Source organism: Lottia gigantea (genome assembly GCF_000327385.1).
Source record: "Lottia gigantea unplaced genomic scaffold LOTGIsca_4, whole genome shotgun sequence".
Taxonomy (NCBI): Eukaryota; Metazoa; Mollusca; class Gastropoda; family Lottiidae; genus Lottia; species Lottia gigantea.
The window spans coordinates 5,907,932-5,920,856 of record NW_008709379.1 but is presented as its reverse complement, the minus strand read 5'-3'; positions in this window follow the sequence as shown (position 1 = coordinate 5,920,856).

Here is a 12,925-nt window from a genome sequence, read left to right as displayed (position 1 = left end):
ATTTTAATCTTATTTCTGAATTAATATCGTATTTCAAAGTAGTATTTTTTTTTAAATGTTCACTCTAAATATAAGTAATATTTGACATGAACCTTAATTATCGGTGTCAGGTCTATTTCCTCTTAAAGTTCCCAGTTTACTTAACGGAAGCTATCAATGACCGAAGGATGATGCCCAATTTATGTGTCTTTTCTACATTTCAACTTGTGCCACTGACTTCTCCATAGGTCAATAGTTTTGTTTACTACATATTCGATAGTTAAATTATATTTACAGTTACCACGAGCAAAATTCTTGAAAATGGGTGCAGGCATCTGCGCCTAAAATGAATTTGTTATCCAAAGCTTTCTTCGAGGCACAAGAAATCGCATCGTGTCCAAACCACATCCTCATTCGTCATCCGTATTCGTGATATAATGATGAAATCACGAATGTTAACTGTGAATATGTTCAGAATTCGGGAAGTTTCGTAAAAACAGAACAGAATTCGGATATCCATCAAAATGCTCTAACTACTTAAGGCTATATTATTAGTACTGAAAGTCAAACAGCAACAATTTTGAAACATCTACATAGCTTCGAGCTATGGACGTACTTATTCGTGGAAGTCATTCAATACATAGTTGATTGATACTAGTATTTAATGCAAAGCGATCTTTACAATTGATGCCTTGGAAGATGCTAAAATACATGTCAGATCGTGGTGGTTAAACTCTAATCAATCGAAGATAACTACATACCTTGAGTGATTAGACTTTGACATTGTTTGATGTTAAGCTTCTTAAAATCTTAACCGCTTCCTAATTTTAAAAACAATTTCAGCAAGCGTCCGAGAATTAAAATCTTAAGGAAACTATTACTGCTAAGTCTATGATTATCATAATATGTGATTATACTTCCCTGATACACAGCAACAAATTTCACCTTAACCTTATCCTGTTCAAGAGGATGACCGACTTTAATATTTAATCTTTATAAAAGTACAGCGTGTGTGTTAATGTTCTATTTAAACAAATCGAATTATGCTTGTCATCTTTCCATCTGATAGCGTCTAGGGAACCAGTTGTAATAAACCTGAAATGTGTTGTTACCGTAAGTCCTTACTGAGCGACAAAAACTGTGAAACAAAAAAACCTCTTTGATTTAATACCATTTGTCTCTCAATAATACATGTTTCGTATAACAAATATAACAACCCAACGTCACATACGTTCTTCTGTCTCCTTGAAATTTTACACCGATAGCACAACTCACATTAAATTTTATATATCCCGCTGTGATAAAAAGGATTAAACCAACAAAATATATTATCAATGAGAACACAAACAGGAGAAGGGCATAAATCAGACGCAGTTCAATCAATCAGACCATATCAGAGGTAGATGTGGGGGATGCTCTAAAATCTCAATTTCCTACAGTGCGAGATATATCTGTTAGAATTAAATTTTCGTTATGTCACACAGTTTTCTGTATGCGATTCAGTATTACCAAGCATAAAAAAATTCTGTAAAATGAGTTAGAGCTTAAAGGACTGGGACACATGCTGATGGAAATTGCCTTAATTTCCTGTCATTTTCTGTAATTATAGAATCGGTGAACATTTCAATGAACAGGAATATCTCACGTTCTCACCAAGTATTGATGAGACATCATCAAAGTTAGATGAGACTAATTTCTAGATAGTTAAAATTACTTGAGAAATATTCCTACTGAGCGTTTCCTTAATTCACAATGAAATTTTGTTCTTTTTTTCACTTGTGCACGTTGTTCAAATCAAATAGGTTACTGACGTCATTTAAAGCAATGTTCTTCAATAGGAACAAGGTCATTTGATAAGTCTTTAAAATAACTGCAAAATTGTCAATACATTTCTGAATTTTTAAAAAATAGGCTCATACAGAGATCGTCGTCAAATGTCTTGGTATCATTTTCATTTTTATCAGCAGCTGAAAGCTGATTTTTTTTATTCATTTTGTGAAATTCGAATTTTCAGTTATTTTGATGCTCATCCTAGGGCATTATCACCGATAATTAGGGTATAGTATTTGAAATATAACAAAAGCTCCGGCGTGTTGACTTGTATACTTCCCCTCAATAAAGCGAACTCATGTTTATGTTTTGTTTCGACTCCCCTGATGTTCGTTAATTTTTGTATTTATAAGGCCAATATCCATAATGATACTAATACGTATAATAATAATATAATACACGAACAGATTCAGGAAATGGAAACGACACTTCCGTGTAGGTCATTCAAATAAAGACATTGTATCGTATATTTATATACTGCGTTTACGTCCCATTATATACTTCTTTTATGAAAACAGGCGAAGTTTTTAACTGAAGGCGTACCATTACCAAGAATCGTGCACCAAATGGATTTTCTATCCACATAATATTTTCAGAAGGCCAACATTCTTATAAGAAGGTTTTCGTAATATTGGTCACACATCAGATTGTATGAGAATACAGAAATAATTTTCACATTGGTTTACAGTTTCAGATGCATTGAAACTTCCATGGTTGTTTATTTCAAATACATGGAGGAACGTCACAAGGTCTTGGCCAATACTCCCACCTCTCCAAATACAAATAATTTTATTGATTAAATATAATTTAATCTTTCGAATAAGTTCGGGAACAAAGGAAACAAGAGGTTACCATGAGGTGATATTGACAAAGTTTAGGTGAAGAGCCTATTTCAAGTGCTTTTTCTGTGGCGGTATGGAAACAATGTAATTCGATTTTATAAGTCAGTCAGATGTAACCAATCGACTGTTCTTCGAGCAAACTGTTAGTCCATTTCAAAGATTTTGTAAGGTGTTTAGCAGCTTAATTAAGGCTCCTAAAAGCCTATAGGAAGGAGTCAGAGATAAATGTACCATTTTCGTGGAAGATGACGAGCCCTCACGCATTATTTATTGAGAAGTAGACTATGGCTCTGTATTTGGTTCAAAATAGGATCCAGATCTGATTGTATAAATTCTTAAAATCGCGTGGTCATTTCTTAGGTATAAAATTAAAGTATTTTTACGTGTTTTATCTCCTATCTTATTTACTTTTTTCAATTTGAGTCTTCTAGAACCTAATTTAACCTTTAGAACTTCACTACTGGATCTTGTTCGCTGAATCGTAATCTTTCGACTTTCTTCACTGGATCGTGTTCGCTGAATCGTGATCTTTAGAACTTCTCCACTGGATCGTATTCGCTGAATCGTAATCTTTCGACTTTCTTCATTGGATCGTGTTAGCTGAATCGGAACCTTGAATATTGCGGAAATTAAATGAGATCACGTGACGTTTTCTGCATATCATTATTATTCGTGTTTTTAATGAGAAATAAATTACCCCAAGAAAAGATAACTCCGTGTATTTCCTGTGAATTTTGTTCTATTCAAATTTTAGATACTGTTTAGAATTACAATTTATGAAATGAATGACGAATAATAATGATATGCAGAAAATGTCACGTGATCTAATTTAATTTCCGTAATATTCAAGGTTGCGATTCTGCTAACACGATCCAATGAAGAAAGTCGAAAGATTTCGATTCAGCGAATACGATCCAGTGGAGAAGTTCTAAAGATCACGATTCAGCGAACAAGATCCAGTAGTGAACTTCCAAAGGTTAAATTCGCGTTCTGCGTTCTACAAAGTCTATGGTTAAAATTAGGTTCTAGAAGACTCAGATTGAAAAAAGTAAATAAGATAGGAGATAAAACACGTAAAAATACTTTAATTTTATAAGATTAATCATTTCTACTTAAGAAATGACCACGCGATTTTAAGAATTTATACAATCAGATCTGGATCCTATTTTGAACCAAATACAGCGCCATTGTAGACAGTGTGAAATACATTCCATCTATTTGTCCTCTCCCTTATATCCTGTATAAAAAGCATTCTATTCCTATTTCTATTTTCTGTATTTCTATGCAACTATGCCTATTTGACCTCTTTTTTCACTGCTGTGTGTTAGCAGTAACAAATACCATTTGTATCTTGTCCTTCGTCTTCACAATGTCAAGCATTTATGAACTTCGTCTATACCATGACTGCAATAGTTACCTTTCCAATCCAATGAAATCACTGCATTCCGTTGCACAAGAAAGGCGGCTATTAGGGTCAAGGTATAAATCGGAGGTCGTAATAGCTTGACATTGTGAAGATGGTCGTCCTCTTTCTTGACTGTTGTAAATAATACAAATGTCTTCTGTTTAAATGTCCCCTTCTTGCTATAATATGTTAGCATTTCGAAATACTTCTCATCTAAATTTATTTATCCTTTTTCTGCTAAATGTTTAATTCTCACAGTTAATCATCACTTTTTGTCATTTATTGACATTATACTGAAGAGATGAACTACTAAATAGTATTGATCTATTATTGACATATAATTAGATATTTAGACAAGAAACATAACTATTTATTCAATACAGATCTTAATATTAGACTAACATTTGACATTTATAAATTTATGATGAAGGTTTGAAGGTTAGAGTTTATTAATCGAATTGTTCTGAGTTTGTATCATTCATCAAAAGAAAATAGTAAATGCAATTTCAATAAACGAACAACACGCAGAACCAAGGCGTTACAATTTACTGTGTGTTTTACAACGTGCTAAGGGCACTTTTTCCAACAGTATTGAAACTGTCATCTGATACATAATTTAGATTGTATAATAATGTATATCTCGATGTCCATGACGAACAAAACACGAAATATAAAGTATATTTGACACATTATTTCATCTGGAGAGAAAGTTACATTAACTTAAATCAGAATATTGATCAAAAGAAACGTGGTGCTTTGATTATGTGGTTATTTTTGATATAATTTTTATTTAAATCGTTGATGATATGGACGACCTAAGATCACTGGTGATGTTTGTCTACAAATTAAAGATATTAATGGTTCAGACATCTAATTATTTTTCACATTAAATTTTATATAGACTAACGTAATATTGTATATAAAGGTGGGCTGGGGTCGACTGGCGATTCAAATCATCTCTATAGATTCGTCGCAGTCGACATGTTCGAAACGCTCATATTAGAAATTGAACGTCTGTTATCAACTCAGATTCAGGATTACATAGAAAGTAGAATACGTCTATTTGCAACTGGAGGTGCGCCCAGATCGACGAATCCAGCGATTAATAAGCTTCTGAAGAGGCGGACAGTTCCACGCAGTGTAAAAAATCCAATAGCTTTTAGATTCTGTCAGTTACGAAGTTGATATGAGCCCACTTTCCTTGGAGTAGATAGGTTTAGTTTGACACTGCTTTTCGGTCAGTGATGCAGGAAGATCACATCCTCTTTGCCATTGGTAGATTGTCTTAAAAAAAACTCTTAGAGTAGCTTTATTAACACCTCTTTCTATAGTACAGAACAGCAGGATATCAAACTTAGATTCATTTTATTTGATATATAAGTTTGATAATCAGGTTAAGCTGGAGACATCCTGGTAAGTCTGTGAAATAAGTTATTAAACGACCACACATATTCAAAGGAGAACAGTGTCTTCGTGTCGTTCTTTAGCAGCAAAAACATGTTGGCCTTATAATCACCAAACTTTGTATTAACTTCATTACAGATAATAAGGTTCGCTTATTCCGTAGGTGTTGTTTTCTTTAATAACCACCAATCCATGGCTAAAAATTTTTTTTTAAAAATTGAACTAAAACCAATTGTGATATCATATCATCTTGAAGCAACAAGAAAACCTTTAAATATAAAAGATATGATCGCCTAAATATTTATTCAATAAAGCCAGTCCCCTATAGCTTAACCTGGACAATTTGCCTGCTTTCGGTCCGTTTTCATCACGTGCACTGATTATCGATATTATGCCGAAATCAGAATGTTAAAAAGAGTCTGGAACCACGGTGTCTTTTGGTTTAAATGCAATGGAATCAGAGAAGTTAACTTCTGAAAAGTGATATGGGAATGGAACGTTGTCAGCCCGTTAACAAATATTGAAACGACTTGGCAAGTTTTGCAACAAATTGATTGTTCTCGACCATTTTACTTTTTCGATAGAAGAAAATCAACAGAAAACAAAATTATGTTTATCGATACACTAATCCTTAGAAATAGGCTGTTAGTTGCATCTTCCACTTTTTTCTTTTTATTTGAAAAGACCATATAGTATTGTTATTAAACTATATGTATCAACAGAAATTTACGTATATTAGCAAAAAAAAATATTTTTTTACAGTGTAGTATTGTTGAAAAAACATTTTCCACAAATCTGATGCATCATGAAAATAAAATATCTGCGTCACTGTACATAATATTACATGAAAAGAAGTGAATTATTTAACTGTAATATTTAGAAATCCTAATCTCCTGATCCGGTCTTGCCTACTTGACTGTTAACCAAAACGATATATTTTACAAGGGAGTTTCTTAACAACAACAATCCAACACACCGCTTTCAAACGCTACGTTTCGGTCAAATATTCTGAATATCTCAGACTCAGGTTATAAAAAGTATTTAAAAACCAACAAAAGATATAAACATAATAAATCAGTCAAGTTGATAGTAAAATATATCTATATTTTATCAGAAATTACACTTAATTAAAGATGGGTTCCCGAACTTGTTAGTTGAAATTCAGAACGTACCAATGTATATTCTAAAGCAGAATCGTAGAACATTTTGTCATATTCACAGAAAACGATTCGTGATTAGAGAATAACTAGAAATAAGGTAACCCAACTTTAAATCATTAGTTTGTAAAATCGATTAAAGATATTTCATGTTGACTCTCTACCTACTGACAAGTGAACGATACCTTATCAGTTTTCAACTCCACTTCCAAATTACGTCTGCAAGTAAAACTGCACTTATTTTGTTATTTGTATCTAAAACCATCCATTACAGTCAAGATTCTTTTTATCAAATCATTGTAGCTATCTTTCATTTTCAACAGCCGGATACAAGTTACTGATAAATGGCTTTTCTTCCTCAACACATTTAAAAACATTTAAAACTTTGTGAGTGGGTAGGCTGATACGTCAAATTCAAATATTTGCATACATTTATTATTTACCTTAACAGTCAATCGTATCCTATGTTTTATTACAATTAAGGATTCGACATGAAAATATATTGTTTGAAGGGTAATTTTGAAATAGCAGACAAAACTTTACCAACAGCTTAAATATGTAGATACGAACCTACAAACAAAACATTACAACCATCACTTATTGTTACCGGTATAAATTATACCTATCGTGGTGACACAAGGTACTTGAGCACTAACACACGCTTTCAGACAGATCCCGCTAGGCCAATTAATTTACATTTTTTGAAAAATTGTTCAATCACTAAACTTGATTGAAATGACTTTTAAATAAACTGTTCCGTTCACACTACGAGCAGAGCAGTTCGGCGCAGTGAAGAACAGAGAAAAGCGTGGAGCAGCGCGATAAGTCGTTCCCATATAGTCAATTGGATAGAGGATTTCGTGTGTGCGTTCTTACGACTTCTTTGCTATGCTTATCGAATAATGTACAGCTGCTAGATAAAATACAGCCGAGCTTGTCGCTGTGTTCCGTTCAGCTTGCGATGAGCGTCTGAAAACTAACCAGACATTAATGCCACTCTTAACCGCTCTGCTCCGCGCCGCTCTGATAAGCTTGTAGTGTAAACAAACCCTAAGCCTTCACACCAACACCGAAAAACAACAATTCGTAGTTTGAGTGAGAACAAGTTAAAAGTGAACAGATATTTAGTGATAACTGATTCACTCGAGAAGTAGTATCACCAGTAACCCAATGAGTGAAATTTTTTCTCGATTGCTAACTTGTCAAACCAATGAATTGAAGCAAAGAACATGAACGAAGTTTTACGTCCAACTTTTCTTCACCCATTTCGACTAATGAGAGTGTGAATGAGGTTAAACTAGAAAATTATAAATGTATCTAAAACTATGAGTCAAAAATTGATTCTGAGATAAAAATCAATTGTACGATGGCGAAAATAAGGTGTGTTACTCTTGTGAAATGTGCTCATAGCTAAGAATATGTCAAAAGTCAATGACAAGAACCATTAACAATAGGCTAATAATTTAATTAACAATCAAAGAAAACACATATCCGGAAATTTGTGAAGGAAAGACACCATGTTCATTTTCTAAATATTTGCCTAATAAACAATACCTATTCATTTCATAGAATTCTTATTGTTCCTGTCGATTGTCGAAAATGTTGTTTACTGAACACAATATTACATGGCACCATCATTGTCATTCTGGTATGATGAACCTTGGAACAAATCATTCTTTAAGTCTATACAATACACAAACATTTTTCAGTTGCTTCTCATAAACAGAATGATTTCAGTTATGCTATTAATATTGATGGTTTTTAAATGACTTTTACTATTCTTTTTCTTCAAAGAAATTGTGTAGCATGTTTCCAGTGCCATACCCACGCTTACAGAAATATTTAGAAGTTTTAATGAAGTTTTAATGACGAGGTCTACATGAGTTGATACAAGATCGTAATATGATGACAGATATTTCAACATACTATAATTGAATATTGCCTTGTAGTGTAAACTTACCTTTGAGATTAAAGAGCCATGCGTGCTATAGGTATTATTTACTTGGTCTGCTGGTCAGAAATTAAATTGGTTTAAATTGAATATGACTGTTATTCTACTCACATACAACCATTTATCATTTTATATCCACTTACGTTCCATGATAACAGTAACAGTTTAAATGTCTGAAATAATCTATGGGTGATACCAGTAAACAATTAACGTTCTTCAATATATTCCATTCAACTCAATAAAGCTTGGTAGTCCCATTTTTACAAAAATAAAAGTTCATATGTTATTACTCTTTAGGGGTTTGTCGTGAACATTAGTTCATGCCAAACCCTTGACAATAAGGAGTTCCTTGTCTTCAAAAGTAAATAGCTTCAGATGTTTATCATACCCAATTTTGCCAATTATATATCATGGCAATATACAATCCCAAATGAATTATTACATGTATTGTAATCGAGATAATTCTAAGGAGCGATATATTGTACTTGAACTCTTATGTTTTTAAATGTTTTAATTCTAGCATATATAAGTGGATTGGAAAGCAGATATAACTCGGAACAGTTATCTAAAGAACATGACAATCCTCTTTATTTTGTTGATTAACATCAAGAATATCTGTATTTTACAACTCTCTGACAACTTGATTATGGTTGCGTTATTTCTATCTGCCATGATATGATCGTAATAATCGACAACATCAAACAACTCGATTCCAATGCACCATGTTTAATGTCTTATTGATAAAATCAACTTGATTTATTATTCTAAACAGACAACAACCAATACATAATGTTCATCATAAAAGATTTTCATTATGCAAGACTTCTACACTGTACCGTAACATAGACAGACTTTAAAAGTAAGACGTAAAACTACAATCTGTTGCGTATAATAGAAGCGATGTATCCAAGATAACCAAACGAAAGTTAGTGTGTCTTAAGGCCCCCATACACAATCAATTTGTTTGTCAATTAATTGATGTCAGTTAATTGATTCAATTAATTGACGGTCCTCATACACGACCAACTATTTTCATTCCGATCAAAATATTTGATATGGCGGTATCTATCGCAGTTGCAATAGTTCTTGCACTGAAGGATACCCCAAATAAAAAAACAGGAATTATTGATCAATATATTGACGTTTCGCCCACACACGATCACTTTAATTGACGAGCCGTCAATAAACATCAAAGGAACTTTGATCCGTCAATAGTTGCTTCAATGATATTGTTTCAATATTTTTGAGGCCATACACGATCATATTTCTAGACCATTAATTTAAATCAATTGAATGGGCTTATTTAATCGCTGACAGTAAGTTGTGGTATATCATTGTACAATGTGAACAACTATTCTACGTACATGTTGCTCGGACAATTCTCCTAGTTGTGCCTTAGTCGTTTGAAATCTAGTTTATGTCAGTTCCTATGAGTCACAACGTCAACCTGGAGACAGTTGAAACTTGATTTGATTTGTTCTCAAACTGCGTGATAAACAAGTAACAGAACAATAGTAGTTTTAAACCACAAAAAATATTGAATATTACAAAAGAGTCTGAAGTGTTCGTTTGATTTACCAGCCATTCTCCTCCAAATCATAACTCAATAAATAGTAAAAATAAGATATAAATGACTGTTTAAAAAATCATTTTTGACATTAAAAAGGTGATGGTATTTTCGAAATGTCTTTAACCTGTCGTGTTTAATAATAGTTCCGTTTAGTTTATCAGTTAACATTATAATGGATCTTATTAGCTTCAAATGGTTAAAGTAAATTCCAAATACATGTACATTGTTTCTATGACAGATTTTCAAATTGTTTTTTAAACAAAGAATATAATTGTTACATTACAACAAGGCATCTCACCAATAATATAATAAATGATATCTATAATATAATAAATATATATTGTATATTATACTTTTTTACCACACTCTACATAAACATAAACCATCTCATCGTAGAAATCCAGACTCTAAATAAGTTAGCATGCCAGATTCATCAAAATCTACTGAAGGCTGCATCACATTGGATCTGGCTCTTCAGTCTGAAGAACTCTAATAGTGAAATAATTTTTGACATTTTGCATTACAATTGATTTCTGTCGAGATAAATAACTTCTCAAAACATTTATCATCAACAATCTCCTGCTAGTTCTTCTTGAATACTGACGTTGATGCAAATAAAAGTGTTCCCGATACACATAAATGGTCTCTTTTATATCTCCAGATTGTTGAACGTTTTATAAGGGTAAAAAAAGATCGCATGGTACGACGAAACTGCAAGTATCCTTTGACTTATTAATAATTTTCAACCTAATTACATGTGCAATAATTATGTAAGTTTTTAAACAAGCAAGAAATTAATTCCAAGCACGTCATATTTCCATTAGCATATTTTTCAACGAATTCGTCACGATAGGAAGTTTTTATTATACTATAGTCATTATAAATAAATGGAAAATAATAGTTTATTTCCCGTACATGCTTGCATCAAGATGACTTGATTTCTATATACAACAATTGACGCAACCGTAAATTGTGAACAGCTAGAAATTATTTACCACTGAGATGAGTATGTGTGGCATTGCCGTTCCTTTGATACTTAATTGCTGATAATAAGGTTATAATACGCTGCATTAGTTCAGGCACATAATCAAAATACCTCTTGTTCATTTCTGTAGCCTTTGATTTTTAAACTAATTACTTCAAATAGATCTGCTTTTGGAGTTATAGGGAAAGACTTAAATGGAGCCATGTAACTGCTACTTTCATCCGCTCCTTTCCAAACTGCAAGATCAGCAGATACAAACATGATCGCAAAGAGATTGGAGCCATGTCCTTTAATCTTTTACAGATTCTCCGTCCACTCCTCCTCAATACCCAACCCGGTTTCCCCTGTCAGTGATGCAAGTAGGAGAGGCTAGTTGTTCGGATGGAACAATAAATGTGTGCACGTTAAGATCTGCCAATAGTTGGAAATCGAAAAGGGGAGACATTTCACTTGTTGGCGTCTGTTATGATTGAACTCGTCAACGTGATTGGGAATACAGAAAGTCCTGTATCCTGTATTTAATATGGAATTTTAATATAACATACACTATCAGTTCAGTATTAAAAAAAATCTCAATGTTCAGTATATGTTAAGATACGAAAATAAATAAATGAGCTTCTCATAAAATATATGAATAAAATCCAAATGCTTATTTTTTACTGTTGTACATCGGGAATATAGGAAAAAGCAAATGAGGCATCTTTGACTTTTTACGTTTAAACCTAAACGAATACTGAATAGCTTGTGTTACAAAAGACGTATTGCCATTCCCTGGCATAGTGGGAAATATATTCTGTTTACATACTAGCTTTGGGAATTTTAACATGTCTGTTAAGTAATGTTACGAAAGCACCGGCACAGACATGTTTTAGGGGTTTTTTTTATACCACATCCCACCCACACTCCGATCAAGTGTACGGCAAGCACTCTAGGGGACCATGATTTGAAGTGCCCACCGCTTACACATACCTCTAGTCCAATAAAATAAAAATATGTTAAAATAGAGGCATATGTAAGCTGATCGTCATAATTAAGGTAGGTATATATAAATTTCTCAATATTGTTAGATGTGAATATAATTTAATTCTAGATTGCAGTACATAGAAGAAGTATCACAGTCGTGTAAGTAGCACAGATAAATAATGTAGATATAAAGAGGTAAGCATAGATATAACATTATCACAATATTATAATACATTATATAAGTTATTTTAATATTATCACAGGTAAGTATTAAAGGTAGGTATCACAGATATGAATATATAGTAAAATTATCACAGTATGTATACTACATTATATATATATATAGATATATGTATAAATATAGAGATATAGTAAAATACATATGAATTTCAATAAAACTATATTAAGTGAAGATGAAATGAAGATGAGGAAAGACACTCATCATCTAGTCATAAGATGAAGTGACAGATGTCAAGCTGCCTTAAACTGGGGGTGCAATCTCTGGCAGTTTGTACAGCATGGCATCTATCATTTCATGGACGGGCTTTTTGTTGTTCCTATTTTCCTAGATGGTTTGGAGGTAAATGGCCATATGTGGGAACAGATCCCTGGGTATCTTCGCCAGAATCCTGGTACTAGCTTCTATGGCGATACTCTCCCCGAGGGTGTCCTAGACGAACCTGCAGAAGCTCTTCCGCAAAGGCCAGAGAACTCTACACCTGACAAACAGATGAAGCTGAGTCTCGGCAGAAACGACACCTAACTTTAAAGTAAAGAGAACTCCGACGCGGAGAAAGCTTTTAGTTGGAAGTGAATCATGGATTGCCAAATATAAGAGG